Consider the following 21,270-nt stretch of genomic DNA (forward strand, 5'->3'; position numbering starts at 1 on the left):
ACCGCCACGACGTCTTCGTGTGCATAGCGGCCACCATCTCACCTTTCACCGCCTTCGGCCGAATTGACGAGGATTGTCCGCCGTGAGATCGAGGCGATGTCTCCAGCTAGCATCTTTTCCAACTCTAACACCGGCCACTCGAACGCACGAGCCGTTTCACTCGTCCAAGCCATCGTGCGAAGGGAACTCGCGAATCTCGGGGTTCGTGCTGTTTACCGTTGATTACTATTGATGCTATTGACCACGAGAAGACTGCCTTCGTCACGCCTGATGGATTTTACCAGTTCAAGGTTTTGCCTTTTGGGTTGTGTAATGCCCCCGCAACGTTCGAGTGAATGACGGATTCTCTCCTCAGGGCCTATAAGTAGTCTACGTGTCCTTGCTATGTAGATGATGTGATTGTCTCTTCGCCTGCTTTTGAGAACCACCTGACCCGCCTGTCGGCCATTCTCGATGTGTTTCGCCGCGCTGGCCCGCAACTTAACTCCTCTAAGTGTCGTTTCGCGCGGCGTCACATCACCGTTCTTGGTAACCTTGTTAGTGCTACTGGTTTCCAACCTGACCCCGACAAGGGGCCTGCCATCCAGGACTTTCCTGTTCCTCGCTCAGTCACAGATGTCCGGAGCTTTGACGGCTTGTGCTCTTAATTTCGCCACTTCGTCAGAAATTTTGCCGGCAATGCCCGGCCGCTTACTGACCTACTCAAGAAGGACGTCTGTTTTTCTTGGGGTCACGAGCAAGCTACCGCATTCACAACCCTTGTTAGTTTACTTACATCACCGCCACATTTTGACCCTTTGGCCCCTACAGAATTTCGCAGCGGCGCTAGCGGCCATGGCGTAGGTGCAGTCCTCTCCCCAAGCCAGAACAACCAGGAACGTGTCATTGCCTACACGAGCCGCCTTCTCTCGTCGTCGGAGCGGAAACTTTCGATAATTGAGCGCGAATGCCTCGCTTTAGTCTGCGCTGTGGAAAAATTCCGCCATTACTTACATGGCCGCACATTTTCTGTCGCCAGAGACCACCAGGCCCTTTGCTGGCTCTGGTTACTGAAGGATCCTACAGGAAGGCTTCGTCGCTGGGCAGGAGGACACATTTGACGTTCTGTATGTCTGGCCAGATGCATCAAGATGTTGATGCTTTATCCCGCTACCCTGTCGACCCTCCCGACACCGGCGAGCGTGATACCGGTGACTTCGTCATGGCTATTTAGGATCTGGCCAACATCAGCGCTGAACAGAAATGGGACGACACGTTACGATCCATAATAGGCCGCCTCCACGCTCGTCAGCCCGACCTATCGCTCCGTCTGTTTGATCTTCAGGAAGATATCCTTTATCGCCGTAGAACCACTCCTGATGGCCCGGAGCTTCTGCTTCTTCTCCCCAAGCAACTTCGTGGTACTTTTCTCAAAGCACTCCACAATGCCCCAACCGCTGGCCATCTTGGGGTGTCCCGCACATTGGACCTCGCGCGGCGCCGGCTTTTCTGGCCTGGTCTATACCGATCTGTCAGACGCTAGTTTCAATGTTTGGCTTCTTTTCTTCTTCAAATGTTGCAATTTTCAACAACAATTATTAAAAGATATCCACGGCATAAATAAAGAATTGCTTCCTGCACTCACTAGATTGTAACTTCCTTTTAATTAGAGTAAGCCTAACCAAGTTAGGGAATGTCGTTGCTGAGAAAACCGATTTCTCCTCTCCCCTGTATTTAGATAGTAGCCCCCGAACTAAAGATTGCTCTGTAGGCAACGTTACTAGAACCAACCCTAGCAACACTGATTTACTTACGCTTCTTAGACCCTACACGTCGTTGCTCATAACAGCTGAAAACAAACACTTCCCTTCATCATCCATTTTCCATCCTTGTTCATTTCTTTACTGGTATATTCCACTCCGTCTCGAACGCTGAAGACAAACCTGAATAAGATGAAGTTGTATAGGAAAACGACACGGATTTCTTACAAGGAATACTTCGAGTTGAGTAAGCATTTGTCATGCTAATAACATCGAACACGACACAGCATTCATTGCGGCGCACTCGAGTGTCCAAGTTACGCGAAGGTGTAGGTGGGTAGCTTGGTTATATATCATTGTAATCATCAGCAGCAGCAGCAGCCTATTTTATGTCCACTGCAGGACGAAAGTCTTTCCCAGCGACCTCCAATTAATGCTGTCCTGCGCCAACCAATTCCAACTGGCGCCTGCGCATTTCTTAATTTCATCACGCCGCCTAGTTTTCTGCCGTGCTCGAGAGCGCTTCCCTTCTCTTGGCACCCATTCTGTAACCCTAGTGGTCCACCTATTATCTAACCTACGCATGACATGACCTGTCCAGCTCCATTTTTTTCTCCTAATATTAATTAGAGTATTGGCTATCCCCGTTTGCTCTCTGATCCACTCTCTTCCCCTCTCTTAACGTTACGCCTGGCATTTTTCATTCCGTCACTCGTTGCGTGGTCTTTAACTTATATACCCAAAGCTAATTCAAGTTATCAAACAAGGGTCTATTAGTCAAAGGGTCGAAGCACTGGAACGATGAGCTACCTTAGTAACAGTGCACAAAATGCTGACACGCTGCGCAAACGCGATAGCCTGTATAGCCGGTGTGCTACAGATCCAAGCTTACCTTGTTACTCCACGCAATAAAGACGTTGGTGCTCTTGCTGGTCCAATTAAATCACGGCGAATTATTTCAGAGGTCGCAGTTCAGTTAGTTTTGTGGCAGTGATTCTTAACGGAAATGTGTACGCATCCCCCATTCGTATAGGTGGTGCATCAATGTCGTTCCAACGTTGGCATTAACAGCACAGTAACAGTAACACATTAACACATTACAGCCCAATAACACATTAACAGAGATAAGCGCGTGGTGGCACCGGCTCGTTCATTTTTTTTTTCACTTGTTCATTGCCATGTTAAAAAGTGGAGCTACATTTTTACCCTTCTTCAATATCTCAATTCAAGTAACACACGTCGCATTACGGAAAAGGAACGGTAGTGCACGAAAATGAACGCGTACGATTTAACAGGAAGAAAGAACCATGAAATGCCATGAACAGCTCACTGTGTCCCACAACACTCACCAAGCCATAATATTTGCACCATGAAAAAGATGAAAGTGAAAAGTAATTTGCAAATCAATAAAAGCAGTAAACATAATCAACAGCTACTACGTCGTTTGATAGTACCTTGTCTTCCGAAACACAGCGAAAATATATGAGGCTTTCCCATTTATTCTCGCTTGGATGGTACTTAGTCAAACGTACGCACGAAGTACTTACACTGCAAAGACACCATGGATAATACACTAACTACTAATTTCTTCCGTTATGAGTATTGTCGATCCTGACGGCAGCATACTCAGATGGTTTACCACTTCTTCGTTTCCTTTTCAAACGAGCATACAATCTGTGCTATTTTCTTCCTTTTACCCGCGTAATGTCCGCAAGCAGCAGCGGGTGAGGTGCGGGAAGCTTTAATCGTCCACCGAATGCTGAAAGACGGGAACCCCGTGCTTCACCAGCTTGTGAAGATAGCGATGATAGCCGTGCTTGAACCGTCGCTTGCTGTCCCTGGTCAACCGCGGGAACCTGATCACGCTCGGAGGGCTGCGCCGCCCCCTGGGAGGCGGGACGCTCCTGCGCGCCGGCGTGGCTGCGGTGCCGATGTCGTCCGTAGTGTCGTCCGAGTCCCTGCTGCTGTCGTAGTCCGCGCCGTCGGAAATGCTCGGCGTCCTGCCTTCGCGCCTGGGCGTTCTCGACTCGTCTCTGGGGTTCCCGTGCCTAGAGCTACATCTTTCCCCTCTGGACCTTTCTCTGTCTTCTCTGGACCTTCCTGTTTCTTCACTCGTGCGTTCTCCCCTTTCGCTTCCCTGGCTCTCCCTTCTGTCCCTGTAGCTCCTTCCTCCGGAAACACCGCTTCTGAAGCCGCGGTAGCCGTCATCTAGGCGGCGCTCTGAAGACGACGAACGCTGACTTGACGCTTCTGCTTCCTTCGCGCGATAACGAGACATAAAGCGCCGTGTCATCGCAATCCTGCGCCTCTCCGGGCAGCCCGTGAACGTCGCGGCGTGGTCGCCTCCGCAGTTGGCGCACAGGAGCTCCTTCGGGTTCCTGCACTCCTTGTAACCGTGCTGGCCCGCGCACAGCTTACAGCGCCGCGGCAGGTCGCACTGGTACGCGGAGTGGCAGAACTGAAGGCAGCGGTAGCACTGCATCGGTGCCGTGCAGTACGTGAACACGCGGAAGACGTCGAAGCCGAGCGCTATGGTCTCCGGCAGCTCGATGTCCGGCCTGAAGGTCAGCACGATGCCGTCCTCCGGCATGGACGACAGGGAGCCGTCTTTCTTCCGGTAGAAGGCGACCTGGCGCCGCACGTGGATGACACCGGCTTCTGTGAAGCAGTCCAGAAGCTGCCGGTCAGTGTAGCGGAACGGGACGCCCGAGATTTTGCCCAGGTTCTTGTGGTACCAGTTGGGGATGACCGCCTCGACGGCGATGTCAGCGATTACGGTCATTTGCAGCAGTCTCCGGCCGGCGTCCGGATCAGGCGCATCGACGTAGAGGAAACCCGACTTCAGCACCTTCTGGGGGAGCTGCTTGCTCCCGGCGCATTTCACGAGGTCCCGCCTCACTCTCGCGTAATCGGCCTGCCAGAAGTTTTGAGAGCGGTTCACGGGCCGAAAGATTACCGGAACGGAAATCGACGTCTCGGCTACGTCTGACGTCGGCAAGGGTTCCACCCCTTGGATGGACAACGGTTTCGAGGGACCCGCTTGGTTATTGTTTAAAATGTCGCTTTGCTGTCCATCTCCGGATGCGCCGTCTCGTGCCGTGCTGCTTCCCGGTAGGTCATGTTTCTCCGCGGAAGAGCACTCTCTTTGCGACGGAAGAGCATCTCCGGTATCTTCTTGGCATCGATCCCAATCTTTCGGGAGTGCTTCGTTGACGTCATCGAATTCGGTGTCTTCTTGTCTTCTGCGATCCTCTCGTTCTCCTTTCTTGGTGAAATTGTCGCCGTTTTTCTTCGGCGAACTCCCTTCGCCGTCGTGCATACATTGCTCAGGAAGAGCATCGTGCTCGCCCGCGTCAGAGAGCTGCTCGCCGTCTTCATTATTTCCAGTGCCCGCTAGGCACTCCCCACCGCAAATCGAGATTGTCCCTTCTTCGCTACTAAGTCCCGAAGAATTTTCTCCTCGTTCCAGCTGAGACCAGTTGGTCGTTCCTCCATTTTGGCATGAACTTGTGACGTCGCTTCTGTCTGGGGTGCATGTCACATCACTTGGCCCAATGACAGCATTGCTGAGGGCGGCACTGTGAAATCCTTTGCGGGCCATTCTTAAGGATCGCCTGGCTTCGTTGAACGAGAAAACTACCGTTCCCACTTCGATTTATAAACGGCTCGGGAATACTACGTTAATCGTCAAGGTACCTTAGACTGTACGGCCCGCAAACTCTACAGCAGACATTAAATACGCTGTTGGGGTGTCTCTGAGATCAATTTCGAGATTTAACAGAAAAAAAAGAGAAATGCCTCACGCCAGGAATCTCGACATCGAGAACTGCACAGGAACAAATGAGCTCACGTGATTTTTAAAGTGCGGTAATGTATCTCGGTAATGGTCTTTGTGGTGTCAGTATTTAGCCTTAAGGCATCACTCAAGTCCCTCAATCAGTCGCTCAATCACTCTAGTCGCTGCAATTATTTGGGAGCTGCATTTGTGTTGCATTGCGTTGCATAGCGCATTGTGGTGTCGTCTCCCATCCGTCCTTGCTTGCTGGCGCTAAATATGCTTTCAGTTTACCAACACGCCCAACAAACGGCAATGCTGCATTTGTGTTGCAGGACAAGCAACCACTGGATGCGACGTGGTCCTCCTGGCTAATGGGTGAAGGGGCTCTTCGTCGTGACTGACCATTACTGCACGTGTGGTCATATATCTATATATGTCTATATCTCACTACGAAATGTATGGCAGCTAGGCTGCGCTGAATAGCTTCAGTAAATCTTGAACGGAGAAGAAACGTGAATAACTCCTTCGTCGTTGAGAGCTCGCGCAGGAACTGCTGTTTTCTTATCGTATAAGAGGACTATTAATTAACTTCAGCCTGTGACAGCAGGCAATGTTTCTCTCTCTACTTCTGCGGGCGCAGTAGAGACTCCTTTCAGTTCTTCTGAATATATTATTCACGCAGAAGCCTGAGGAGAACAAAGAAAAATTTAGGCGGACGGGGCGTTAACCTATACAAGTCGTGTAGTGCCAGATGCTATAGGCACCTCTGCTAAGTTTTTAAAGCGAGACTATTTTTGGAAAACCTCGCAGCGTTTGCTAACCCTGCTGCTGCTCTCTGCCACCGTCTTACCCCATAGCTCATACAAAGAAAGGAATATCGCCTGTTCGACGCACGTTTTGGGGTATATGTGAAGCGGTTAAATAAAAGCCACAAAACTATTAATCTTCTGCAACGCGTTTCGCACCATAGCGAATACGTGCCTGCTTGGCAGATCAGCAAGATGCGGAAGTCCCCAGCATCCGACCCCCGTGATTCGCGCCAATTTGGAATACTTGGTCTCCGGGGTAGGCCCACATGCCTACAAGCCATCTCGGGGCTCAGCCCACTTTGGAGAATATGTGAAGCGGTTAAATAAAAGCTACAAAACTATTCATCTTTTGCCACGCGTTTGCAGCATAGCGAATACTTGCCAGAAAGACGCGGAAGACCCCACCATCCTACTCACATGATCCACGGCAATGCGGAATATCCGGTCACAGGGATAGACCCACACGCCTACACGCCATCTCGGGGCTCAGGCCCGTATAGGAAGCGTGAGGCCGTCGTGAGGCGCCAGCAGGATGGTAGGATGGATGAGCGTCCCCTTTGGAAAGGGGCGGTTGGTTGCGCCACCAAGTTGTTGCTATTAAACTGCCTAATGTCCTACCTAGGACAAAAAAAACACTATCAACTCCCACAACCAAATTTTCTGATCCGCTATTGCGAACTTGTCTCTAAGGCGCTCGTTAACACGGCGTCCTGACTGCCCTACATACACTTTAGACATTAGACATTATACGTTATTTATTTCATCATAAATTTGTACATGAACATAAGCAAACAACTGTTGGGCCCATAGCCAAAGCTAGTGTGGGCCCATGTGGTATACATGTGTATGTGCTGCGGCGATCAGGACAGTGATGAACAAATGTGTATTGATTATACATAATTTTACAGGATGAGAAACAAGACGAAAAAAAAACATACATCAGTGCAACAATAGAATGGTATTACTGAAAAAATATCACCACAAAGACAGGGCAACATTCTTAACTAATTTTTGAGAGATATAATCTTTTTATGGAAAACAAAACGTTACTGGCACTCTTCACTTCTTTTGTTAAGGCGTTCCATATTTTTGTACCATGATACTGAATTAGTCTTTATACCGTATGTGTTTCGGGTAACTGGTAAATTGAAATTTATGTTAGTAGCGTATCTAGTATTTCGTGTAGGAATCACAAATATACTAAACGACAATGAGTGATTGCGACATAATATGTTATTCACTAAAATAGCAACTTTCATTTCGGAGGATAGGGTAAAGGGAAGTATTGTCAACCTGCAAAATAAGTTACCGCTGGATTCGAATGGACTAGAAAGCGTCATTATCCGCACCGCTCTTTTGCCACATACTTTGCCACATGACAACGGAATCTTATAAACCACATCGACGCTGCAATCTACAAACCTCGCGTGGTTGTTTTCACAATCTCGTTTTTACTTGTTTTAGAAATACGGCAGCACAACATTGACAGTTTCTGAGGAGCAGAAAACACTACCGGAATTTGGTATCTAGAGGCGACATTCTTTAGATTGTGAGCCACTCTATGGCTAGAGCGATGAGCAATCCATACCAACATGCACAGGTTCACATATGGCTCAACAATGTAAAATATGCAAGTGCAAACTCACGTTTCGTGATACTACGATTTTGAAAAAGAGCCGCGATACCACCGTCCGAGAGTTATCGGAAGCATTCTTCATACAGTCGTTAGGGTCACAGTGCATTAGTGGGCCTTCTTTAAACTCGTGCAGTGCTGAATATGGTTTTTTAGATTCTGTCACATGAGTGCGCTCTTGTGATCGGATGTTGGTGGTTCCTGCAGATGGTGCTCACTGCCCATGTTCCTCTAGTTTCTGCTGTCTATAAAAGAGTGACGCAATAAAGTGATGTCAGTTGAGAGTAGCGCCTTGTTCTGGTCGTCTTTCTTGTGTCCATTGTTTTGTGCTAAAAAAAGTAATTATGTATTCCGTCGGTGTGCTTGAAGACAGCTCCACACGCAGTAGCGATTCCAGTATTGCTGCCCAGTGGTTTAGCTCGTCGCAGTCTGAAGTGCCACAAAATATAAGGAGAGAAAACTGCATTACAGTCTTGTTGTGAACAAGAATATAACGTGAAGTGCGTTCTGAGGCCAGAAACTATTAAAAAAAATGATGTCAGTCGAGAGTAGCGCCTTGTCCTGGGTCGCCTTTCTTGTGTCCGTTGTATTGCGCTAAACAAGTATTCATGGATCCGCAGCAACTAGCCCGCCAACGCATTGTGCTGAACTATGGTTACGTCGACGTAAAGCAAGCGTTATGAAACAAAACAGAGAAAAACGTCAACGTAACAATATATTTATTCGCACAATGTAATAAAGTGCGAGATCAATGCAGTTAATACAAAAGGTGCAATTAAACTAACATCAGAAAACAGCAACCTCTATGCCTAGTAAGATATTAGTAAACATTGCGCGAAGATCATGGAACTACAGAGTAATGATACAGCGTGGGACTTGCCATATCGATTTGTAAATTGTCGCAATGCAAAGTCGAAAAATGAAAAAAGAAAGCAAAAAAGAAAGTATTGTAAGACAAGGCAACAAAGATTAAACTCCGCCATCTACGATCAGTTACAAGTTCAGAATCAATGATCAAGGGATAAGAATAAACGGGGTGATCTATTCCAAGTTTTCACGAATTTTTAAATTTGGCCAGTAGCAGATAGCATAATTCTTGTCCTTCACCTGGGTCATTGGAAGAGGCAGATATTACTAGCACGAGAAATTGAAACACAAACCTAACTAATTAAAGATTATTAAATAATTAACTTAATATTGAATCATTTTATGGTCCATATTACATTTCATGAATTATAGCGGATGAGATTGCAAGACGTATGCACTTGAAATGGATCTTCAGAATGGCACCCGTTTGGAGATGTTATTTCCCAAATGGTGGGACGAACCACACGGCCGTTCCAGTTACTCTAGTACTTCAATGCGGAAAATACTGTTTTCTGCAATCTTTTTTCATTATGTAGTTTTACGTGCCAAAACCATTTTCTGATTATGAGGCACGCCGTAGTGGAGGACTCCAGAAATTTTGACCACCTGGGGTTCTTAAACGTGCGCCCAAATCTGAATGCACGGGCGTTTTCGCATTTCGCCCCAATCGAAATGCGGCCGCCATAACCGGGATTCGATCCCGCGACCTCGACCTCAGCAGCCTAACATCATAGCCACGGAGCAACCACGGCGGGTTTTTCTAAAAAAAAAAGTAAGCTGGAAAACAGTATTTTTACGGCGAGTTTCACGGTGCAAATCTCGAAACTGGTGTCATTGTGGAAGTTCCTTTCAATGGATACGCCTTGCAAGGTCAGCTGCTACAATTCGTACATTGCAATATGTGCCGTAAATCAATTGATTAAGAAGTTATTAGTTACTTTTTATTAATTTGTTGAATATCGATTGCGACTGCTTATGCAAGTAATGTCCGCCTCTCCGAATAACCAACATCAAGGACTTCAACTATGTTATCTACGACAGCAAATTTTCGGAATTTTCCTGAGAACTTAGAAATCTACCCCCCGCCCCTTCCCGTAGAAATGTACTGGAACCAAATCAAGGCACTAAAGAAGTAGATGGCTGAGACGTCAAAATGCACGAGGCAGAACTGAGAAATTGCCTAGGATATGTTGTGTTAATATCTACCGCAGCATTGTAAAATACAGGCAATGCACATGTTGAGGTCTCGCGCGGTCTTGCTTCTACTTCCGCCTCCACATGCGCCGGAGCCCTCAGCTAACAGCGCCGCACACACACACACACACAAATATATATATATATATATAAACGAGAAGAAAGGGGGTTAGCAGAGGGGCCCGATTTTTATTAGTCATATCATAAGAAGCCAACAAACACTGACACCAAGGACAACGTAGGGGAAATTACTTGTGCTTAATAAATGAAATAAAGAAACGATAAATTACTGGAAATTAAAGTGGATGAAAAGACAACTTGCCGCAGGTGGGAGCCGAAGCCACAACCTTCGCATTTCGCGTGCGATGCTCTACCAATTGAGCTACCCCAGCGCTGTTTCCCAATCCAATTTCTTCGGTATTTATGTGTCCAAGTAGAACCCTGGGAGTGTTAGCCAGCGCCACCACTCACAGACCTTGGCGGCGGACGTGGAACGTCCTTTTTGCCGCAGGCGTCACGAGAACGTGATCTTTATGGGTGAAGGCAACTGGTCAATAAACCCACATATCCAACCTGAAGGCATCAATGTAGCCGGATTCTAGACCCTCGTTATGTAATACACGAGAAGAAAGGGGAGATATTGATGCGGGCTAGTTGGTTCATATTTAGAACTGAGGTTAAACAGCGCGAATAATTAAGTACACAAGGAAACAAATACCACAGACAAGCGCTTGTCTGTGATATTTGTTTCCTTGTATACATGTTTTATTCGCGCTGTTTAACCTCGTTGAGATATTTGCATTTATCCTCACTGCTAAGCCTTCCCAGTATAATAGTTCGAATACTTCTTCTAAGCATGCTCTGAATATCATTGAGGAGATTGCGCCTCTGCGCCTAAGCCTTTTATGCGTTGCATATTGCAATCACTCAGTTCAGCCCTTGGGCGCGGCCGCGCAGCCACCATTGGGGGTATGAGCCATCATAGTGGCTCATACCCCTACACTAGAGTTTTATGTGTTGCATATTGCAATCACTCAGTTCAGCCCTTGGGCGCGGCCGGGCAGCCACCATTGACCTTTAGCGCAACCACGTGACGTGACGTCACGACAGCCGCAGGAAAAGCTGGGCCCCAACTCACAACGCAACGCAACGCGCGCAATATGCAACGCATTCTTGGCTTAACCAAGCTAAGCCTGGCCATTTTTTTTTCAGGTAATTAATATTCTACTTTTCTTATGTGGAACCAAGGTGGCTGTGAAGTCTTCGTGGACATTTCCCAGGTTATTAAGGTCTGTCTTCTCTACTCCTTGTTTACGCAAGGCATCTATTACTGCTGGTACTTCTACTAAATCAAATGCATTTTCATAATCTATGAAAGCCATATAGCCATATGGAGAGGTTGAATGGTGTTCGCAGATTTCTTGATTACCTGATTGACGACATGGATGAAATTCACTGCAGAATATCCCTACTTGAAGAAAGCCTGTTCAGTTGGCTGATGGAAGGCAGGTGTTCCCCTGATTATTTTGCAAAGTAACTTGGCGAATATATTATAGAATACAGAAAGCAAGCTAATGGATCTATAATTATTCAATTCTTTAATGTCTTCCTTATTAGGAATTAGTATAATGTTGGCGATCTTCCAGCTCTGTGGTATACATGAAGCCGTGAGGCATCGCCTTCAAGGGCCGAAAACTTTTCATGCATAATATCTCTTCTACCTTTGACTAAATCGAATTTTATTACATCTTAGCCTGCCAGCTTTTCCCCGGATCCTCCCTTGCAAGGCCTTTTTAACTTCACTGTTAGTTATAGAAGGAGCCTCTGTATCCTGATCACTACTTCCAACGAAGGTTGCCTGACTGCTTTGGGTTATGTACATCATCATCATCGTCATCATCATCATCCTGGTTACGCCCACTGCAGGGCAAAGGCCTCTTCCATACTTCTCCAACTACCCCGGTAATCTATTAATTGTGGCCATGTTGTCCCTCCAACTTCCTAATTTCATCTGCCCACCTAACTTTCTGTCGCGCCCAGCTACGCTTCCCTTCCATTGGAATCCAGTCCGTAACCCTTAATGACCGTCGGTTATCTTCCCTCCACATTACATGTCCTGCCTGTGCCCCTTTCTTTTTGTTGATTTAAACTAAGATGTCATTAACACGTGTTTGTTCCCTCACGCAATCTTCTCTTTTTTATCCCTTAACGTTACACCTATCATTCTTCTTTCCATAGCTCGTTGCATCGTCCTCAATTTAGGTACAACCCTTTTCGTAAGCCTCCAGGTTTCTGCCCCGTACGTGAGTAGTGGTAAGAACCAGCTGTTATACACTTTTCCCTTGAGAGATAATGGCAACCTGCTGTTCATGATCTGAGAATGCCTGCCAAACGCACCCCAGCCCATTCTTATTCTTCTGATTATTTCACTCTCATGATCCGAATCAGCAGTCACTACCTGTCCTAAGTAAATGTATTCCCTTACTACTTCCAGTGTCTCGCTACCTATCGTAAACTGCTGTTGCCTTCCGAGACTGTTAAACATTACTTTAGTTTTCTGCAGATTAATGTTTAGTCCCACCCTTCTGCTTTGCCTCTCCCGATCAGTGAGCATGCATTGCAGTTGGTCCCCTGAGTTACTAAGCAAGGCAATATCACCAGCGAAGCGCAAGTTACTAAGGTATTATCCATTTACTCTTATCCCCAATTGTTCCCAATCCAGTGAGGTGCAGTGGTGGCGTAGAGGTAGAACACCCGCCTCGCGTGCAAGAGGTCCGTGGTTCGAATCCCGGTGCCGCGCAATTTTCCACCGGATTAAAAAAAATCCGCGTGTTGATAAAATTGCATAAACAGGCCTGGAGTGTGGCCTGATCCCGGTTACCAGAACCGGTAGCGCACTCCCTCACCAGAGCAGGATTGGCCACCCTGGTGCAGTATTTGGCCACAACCGCCTATATGAACACAACAATCAAACCCCGGTCCGAAGTCCCCAGCAGCTGCGAAGCAACTGACCACGGTGGCGGTCAGACCTGCGACACAGCAGTGGGTGCTAAGAATCCCTGGCTCCGGACAGGCCGCCATTGGAATCTGAACCTAGCAACGTTTAACGCAAGAACGTTATCTAGTGAGTCAAGTCTAGCAGTGCTATTGGAGGAATTAGAGGGCAGTTAATGGGATATAACAGGGCTCAGTGAAGCTAGGAGGGCAAAAGAAGCATATACAGTGCTAAAAAGCGGGCACGTCCTGTGCTACCGGGACCTTGCGGAGAGACGAGAACTAGGAGTCGGATTCCTGATTAATAAGGATATAGCTGGTAATATACAGAAATTCTATAGCATTAACGAGAGGGTAAGTATGCGTTAAGAGATAAAGCTGGCAATATCATTACTAATATGGGTGAGATAGTTCAAGTGGCTGTGGAGTTCTATAGAGATTTAGACTGTACGAGTGGCACCCACGACGATAATGGAAGAGAGAATAGTCTAAGGAATTCGAAATCCCACAAGTAACGCCGGAAGAAGTAAGGAAAGCCTTGGGAGCTATGCAAAGTAGGAAGGCAACTGGGGAGGATCGGGCAACAGCAGATTTGTTGAAGGACGGTGCGCAGATTGTTCTAGAAAAACTGGCCACCCTGTATACACAATGCCTCATGACCTCGAGCGTACCGGAATCTTGGAAGAACGCTAACATATTCCTAATCCAAAACAAAGGGGACGCCAAGAACTTGAACAATAATAGACCAATCAGCTTACTGTCCGTTACCTACAAAGTATTTACTAAGGTAATTGTAAATAGAATCAGGAACACCATAGACTTCCGTCAACCAAAGGACCAGGCAGGATTCCGCAAAGGCTACTCAACGATAGATCACATTCACACTATAAATCAGGTGATAGAGAAATGTGCGGAATATAACCAACCATTATATATAGCTTTCATTGATTACGAGAATGCGTTTGATTCAGTCGAAACCTCAGCAGTCACGGAGGCATTGCGGAATCAGGGTGTAGACGAGCCGTATTTAAAAATACTGAAAAGATATCTATAGCGGCTCGACAGCCACTGTAGTCCTCCATAAAGAAAGCAGCAAAATCCCAATAAAGAAAGGCGTCAGGCACGGAGATACGATCTCTCCAATGCTATGCACAGCGTGTTTACAGGAAGTATTCAGAGACCTTGACTGGGAAGAATTGGGGGTAATGTACATGTTCGTAGAGAATTGATGATGTTTGAGGTTTAATGGCGCAAGGGCCAGGTATGGCCAAAGAGCGCCATGCTAGTGGTAATGAATTTATAGTGGCCTGATTTACTAGTAACCCAAATTGGTTGTGACATTACCCTACTTAGCATTCACTGCATACTCTTTGCCCTGTCCTATGCCATGTTTTCTTCTCACTGAACTTATGCGATGGCCATTTTTTCCTCTGTCTTTCTGGCCTCATTATTCCGAATATGGCTTAATTTCTTCTTGTCTACCAGCTTTGACAGATCAGCGAATTTTATCTGATCCCTCGAGTTTGACACTTTAATGCTTTGTTGTATATTTATTAGGCCCTTTGTTACTTCGGCGAGCTAGCCTACTGGTAGCCTGGTGAATTATCTCCCAATCAAATTGCTACTTCTGAATGTACAGCCTTGTTACGGTCCCATTCATTAACTTTATGCTATCTTAATCTTCCTGCACTAAACATGCATATTTGTTTGCAAGCATCAGCCTGAATTCGTCTGCTTTTACCCTTACTGCATATGAGCTGGCTTGTTTCTTCTTGACAAAACTTGCTCTTTTTTCCTTCTATTTGAGAATAATTGTAGGCCTCACTAACCTACGATCACTGCCATTTACCCTTCCTAAGACGTCTACATCCCGCAGTTTGCTGGGATCGGCAGAGAGTACGAAATCTATTTCATTTCTTGTTTCTACATTAGGGCTTTCCAGGTGAAATTCTTGGTAATGCGCTTCGTGATGAAGGTATTTATTATGCGGAGTCTATTCTGCGAATACTGATAATATTTCTCCTCTTCTATTTCTAGAACCGATGCCGTGGATGCCAATTGCTTGTTCTCCAGCCTACTTTTTGCCCCCTTTTGCATTCTAGTTGCCCATGACTACGCTATACTGATGTCGCATCTTTTTCATTGCTTATTCATCATCTTCATAAAACTGTTCCATTTCTTCATCATAGCGACTGGAGGTTGAACTATAGGCTTGTTTTACCTCTATTTTATATCTCCTATTTAGCTTTATTACGACGACCGCTATCCTCTCAATAATGCTGCAGAATTTCATGAATGCTGCCCACTATGCGATTATGAATTAGGAATCCTACCCCGTATCCTCTCTTATCTGGAGGACCTCTGTAGCAGAGGGCGTGGCCGTTAGTCAGCACTGCTTAAGCCTTACCAGTTCTAACCTCACTGAGGCCTATAATATCCCGGGCAATGCCTGGTAATTCCTCAGAGCCCCACTGAGCTATGCTCACTCGTGAGTATTCGCGTGTTAAGCGTTGCCGTGTTCAGTTTCCAGTGGCAGCCTGTCCGGATGCAGAGATTCTTAGCACCCTCTGCCACGTGGCAGATCTGACCACCGTTTTGGTCAGGTTCCCTGCAGATGTTGGGGGCTGAGGGCTACGGGTTTATTGCTAGAGTTATGGAGGAGCTAGTGGCTAAATACTGCACCAGGTAGGCCGATTACTGTTCTGGCGAGGGAGTGTCTTTGTTGAAACTTGGTTGGCATTCTTAAAGCGATTTGAATTTGGGCTAGTATAGCCCCACTGGCGCTTAAAATTTTTGTGGCACTGCCATGCGCCACTCCGAGCCTTAAAAAATGTAATGTATTGGACGAGGATCTGATCTTACGACCTTCAAGATTAGAGGCCCGTTGCTCTACCACTGCTCCACGCCACCACACCACAGCATCGACATTACCTGACAATAAACTTAAGACCTGTGCCACGCATAAACATTCACTGGGATCACACGTTGCAAAGGATGACAGTAAGCAAGATTGAACACAACGTATGCAGTTGTGCATTATTAAAATTGTTTAGTGTCTAAGTAAGACACAAGAAATTTCGTGTCTGGGTCATCGATGCGAGTGATTGTGTGCACCCAGGTACGCGAAGCGCGTAATTCAATTTCCACGACGAGCAGGCGCGTACCAGCGATGCTTGCCAGATTCCACAAGTAGACCGTACAAGGGGACAGAGCAAAAAATTTTAGGCATATTACGATAGGCGCAAAAAAGACGCACACTGCACTCCGGTATCCACAAAACGTTTATTTTGCCGGTAGACAGGTCTTGTACTGATCACAGCAGCAAAAAAAAAAAAAATCACCTTTAATACTGCTTCTTATACGTCACTATCGCGCATTGCCGGTGCTTTCTAAAAACGGAACGTCTTTTTCGAAGAAGGCTACCGGCCCCCTCCTCGAAGCAGAGCTTACACAATTTCTACCAACTTCGCTTGATCTTATTAAAATTTCTCTGCTGTTCCCCGGTGCGACGAACAACCCCTACATTGCCCGGCTGGCAGTGCTGCTCACCGAAAACAGACTGTACCGACAGCGCCGAAGATGTGGGCAGTGTCAGCTAAGATAGCGTGGGCAGCACGGGCTGCACGGTGCGGGTGCGGGATGAAATGATGTATGCAAGCTATTACTCTTATACTCTACAATGGACAAAACGTGTTGTGCGTGTTGGTTTGGCATAAAAGAAAACTCAAAGGATCCACAAGGAGACATGAAGATGACCATAAGCGCCTTGTGATTGTCTTGATGTTTGCTTGCTTGTCCTTCGATTCCCTGACGGCGTTTCCAAGCTATGTCACCGTGAGAATGCGCGATCGTGACCACAGCGAGAATAAGGAGGATCGTGATTACGCCTACAACAAGGAAAGTGATGGGGTCATTAAACATTACGGACTCGCCTTCCACACAGATGGCACGCCCATTTATCCTTTCGGTGACGCTACGTGGCAAACCGACAAGTTTTCGACGAAGTTGCGTGCTGACGGTCTTAAACCAAAAGCATAAATCTGTCGCAGGAGTTACTATACGTTAGTGTGCAATTGTCTTGCGCTGTGGCTGCACTTGCCATTGTCGACCACCATCGCTTTTCCTTCTATTATTGTCGAAGAGCCAGCTGGCACCATTCTCGGTTGCTGCAAACGGCTTTCATCTACTTTTTATTTAATTTTAATGACGCTACTTATGCCGCATTCATGACATGCAGGCCTCAAGACTTGAGGCCTGCATGTCATCGATTATGGCATAATAAAGAATGGCGAACATACATGTTTATTCTTTGGTACTTATTTCTGTAACTCACTTATTCCTTTTTTGTTCAAATGTTTACATCAAACAAAGCTGAATATAACAGGAAGCTGCAATTAAAACTCGTATGCATTCCTAAATAAAAGGTCAAATATTTTTCCTATTACAAATATTCATATGGGTACCACAGTCATTCCGGCGCATTCGGTCGACTAAATTATCTCTCCAAGAGGTTATCGAGTGACAAGGCAAGAGTAAATAATTATTATACAGCAAATTGAAGAACACTAAATATGTGCTGGGAAGGCATGAAGACATAAGATGTTGAGAGCACTTCGCGGTAGAGATTGTCACTTTGATATGTGCTACATCATCACGCTTCTTCTCGTAATGAACCCCTTGGCAATTCAAATAGCCTAAGGAGAGTCATAGTTAACCTTTATTGATTGCAGTAGGGCTAGAAGCTTGAGGGCACTACTATGGAGGGCAGGCGCAGTGTATGCGTCAACATTTTACCCGGCCAACATCGTTGTTTTAGCAATTGCTTCAATGGTTTTCTAGCAGCACAGGAAAGTGAAGCACAGTAAGCTTCTGCGAACACAGCGCAGTTCTGCTTGCTTTGTATAACATTCAGAACAATTCAAACTTCATTGTTGTTACCCTTATTTAATTATTGAACGCAAGTAACAAACTTCACATTCCAAGAGAAGAATCGTGGTGCATCAAAGCCAACGCATACTCTTCAGAAAAGAAGTCATGCAAAAAGAATCAATACTGTGTAAGAAATGCAAGTCTGCACTACTATAGTAAGAGCCACTGGCTGTTAAACGAAGAAAAGAAAAAAATCGAAAAGTTTGATGCAGAATTGCTAGGTGGAGCCGATAATAACCCACTATTATAATTCTCGAGCCACTCTTGCTCCTCAAGAACACAACCAAAGCAAACCGACAAAACAACATTTTCCCTTACATGGGCTTGGGTATTTCTCAGTGAAGCTTTTGCCCGAACTACTTACAATGCAAGGTCACCGTAAGTATTGCTCACATGTCGATGTCCTTCGCTACAAGTATAGAGGTACAACTGCCAACATGCTCGTCTTCTTTTACCGCCGCGTTGCCTTACATTTAGACAAAGAAGGACTGCGTGTTCTTCTGTTTTGTTTTATCCCACACGCTCCGGAGTCAGCCGCTGGAACCTCTAATCATCCGACGGGCGCTGGAAGACGGACACCCCGTGCTTCTCCAGCTTTTGAAGATAACGATGATAACCGTGCTTGAACCGGCGCCGGCTGTCCCTGGTCAGTCTCGAGAAGTTGATGACGCTCAGAGGCTTGTGTCGATCCCGGGGTGACGGTACGTTCCTGCGTGCCGGCGTAAGTGAGGCGTCGTCGTCATCCGTCATGTCATCGGAGTCCCAGGCGCGGCCTTCTTCGTCCTCGCACCTCCTCGGCGTCCCGACGTCGCGCCTAGGTGCTCTCGACTCGTTTCCGGGGCTCCCTTCGCTAGAGCCGCTTTTCCTATCCCTGTCCCTCTCGCTTTCTCCTCCAGACTTCCCTGCTTCCTCCCTCGGACTCCCTCTATCCTCAATAGGGCTCCTTCTTTCGTTCCTGTGATTCTCTCTTTCGTCCCTGTAGCTCCTTCCTGCGGTGTCGCCGCGGTATTCTTTGTCTTGGCGGCGCTGCGATGACGATGGCCGTCTATTCGACACGTCTTCGCACTCAACATAGTAGCGAGGCATGAAGCGCCGCAACATCGCAATCCTGCGCCTCTCTGGGCATCCCGTGAACGTCGCTGCGTGCATGCCCCCGCAGTTGGCGCACAGGCGATCCGCTTGGCTCGTGCACTCCTTGTAGCTGTGTGGGCCGGCGCACAGTTTACAGCGCCGCGGCGCGTTGCACTGGTTCGCGGTGTGGCCGAATCGCAGGCAGTGGTAGCACTGCTGGGGAGCCGCGCAGTACGTGTGCACGCGGAAGACGTCGAAGCCGAGCGCTATGGTCTCCGGCAGCTCGATGTCCGGCCTGAAGGTCAGGATGATGCAGTCCTCCGGCGTCGTCGACAGGGTGCCATCCCTATCTTTCAGGACGCTAATCTGGCGCCGCACGTGGATAACGCCGGCGTCGGAAAAGCAGTCCAGCAGCTGTCGGTCGGTGTAGCGGAAAGGGACGCCCGATATTTTGCCCATGTTATTGGTGTACCATTTGGGGAGGTGCGGGTCGACCGCGATGTCCGCGATGACGTTCAGCTTCAGCAACTTCCCACCGGCATCCGGATTCGGCGCGATGATGGACAGAAAGCCCGACTTCAGCACCTTCTGGGCGGGAAGTTTGCACCCAGCACACCTGACGAGGTCCCGTCTCACCTTCGAGTAGTCGGCTTGCCAGAAGTTTGGAGAGCGCTCCAGAGGCTGAAAGATCACAGGAACGGCGAGTCGCGCCGCTGCTAAACCTGACCTTGGCTCTAGGTCCTCTTCCCGCAAGGAGGACAGTTCTGCGGCATTTTCTTGGTCGGCGCCCGAAAGGTACCTCCCCCGCTGATCTGCATCGACGCCTTCCGGAAGCGCGTCGTTGACATCACCAAATTCGGTGCCTTTCTGATTGGCGTGACTATCTGTTTCTCCCTGCTGGCCCAAATCGTGACAGTGCTCATTTGGTCGACGCCACTTGCCGTCACCCGTGTCTTCCCCATCACAAGAATCAACATCCGCCGCATCGCACTGTTCACCACCTCGTTGACTTCTAGTGTCCAATAGGCACTCGCCACGATGGGCCGAATCCGTCGCCTGGTCACTACCAAGTTTTGAAAGATTGCGGTCTGTTTCCAGTGGTGGCTCGGTCGCCGTCCCGCTGTTCTGACTTGAGCTTCTGTTACCGCCTCTGTCGAGAAAGGACTGCGCATCAGGTAAATTCATGAAAACACTGCTGAGCTCACCAGTGCGAAACCCGCTGGCTGCCATAACGAAGGTTTCCTGGACTCGCAGAAGAATAATATGTGGCTCTCACTTGTATTACTGCGCGCCTGAAGAAGTCTATGTTAAGCGTCTGAGATCACCACAACCTCGACCAAGATACGCTTGCCGCGATCACTAGGGCGGGCGTTAAAAACGAAGCTATAGTGCCATGCCGGAAATGACAATCGACATTTTGCCGAACAAAACAAAAATAATAAAGTATGCATTAGCTTGCCCCTCTCGGAGGCGCTCACTGTTCAAGACCATATATATCACATGATCTTACAACGCGCCAATAAATATGCCAGTGCCCACCTCATTTCGTATCTTATGGCAGCTGTGCTTCGTTGAATAGCTCGAGTAAGTATTGAACGAAGAAACGGTGGGGATTCATTCCGCATCGCGTGCTCGTCCAAGAACGGCTGTTTTCTGAGTGCAGAAAAAAAGATATTCGATGCCTCGAGCGAGTGATTTGGGAATTTCATTTTTCTTCTGCTCCTACATGCCCAGTAAGGCACTCGCACGATCTTTAAAAGCAGCGTATTCACTTCGACGCCTGACCTGAACAAAAAAAGACACGCGGTACCATAAGCCTAAAACGTCGTGTATGCCAGAACTGACATATAAATGGGACGAAATTCAAGGAGCCTGGAGCACGGTTCATAATCTACATTGGGGTGAGATTACGAAGACTCACCGACAGTGGCTTCACATATTTCCCAGAAGGAGTTAATGTCTTGAGTGCCCTCTTCATCATCATCATCAGCCTGGTTACGCCCACTGCAGGGCAAAGGCCTCTCCCATACTTCTCCAACAACCCCGGTCATGTACTAATTGTGGCCATGCCATCCCTGCAACCTTCTTAATCTCATCCACCCACCTAACTTTCTGCCGCCCCCTGCTACGCTTCCCTTCCCTTGGAATCCAGTCCGTAACCCTTGATTACCATCGGTTATCTTCCCTCCTCATTACATGTCCTGCCCATGCCCATTTCTTTTTCTTGATTTCAACTAAGATGTCATTAATTCGTGT

The sequence above is a fragment of the Dermacentor andersoni genome, chromosome 9 (assembly GCF_023375885.2).
Source record: "Dermacentor andersoni chromosome 9, qqDerAnde1_hic_scaffold, whole genome shotgun sequence".
In the NCBI taxonomy this organism is placed as follows: domain Eukaryota; kingdom Metazoa; phylum Arthropoda; class Arachnida; order Ixodida; family Ixodidae; genus Dermacentor; species Dermacentor andersoni.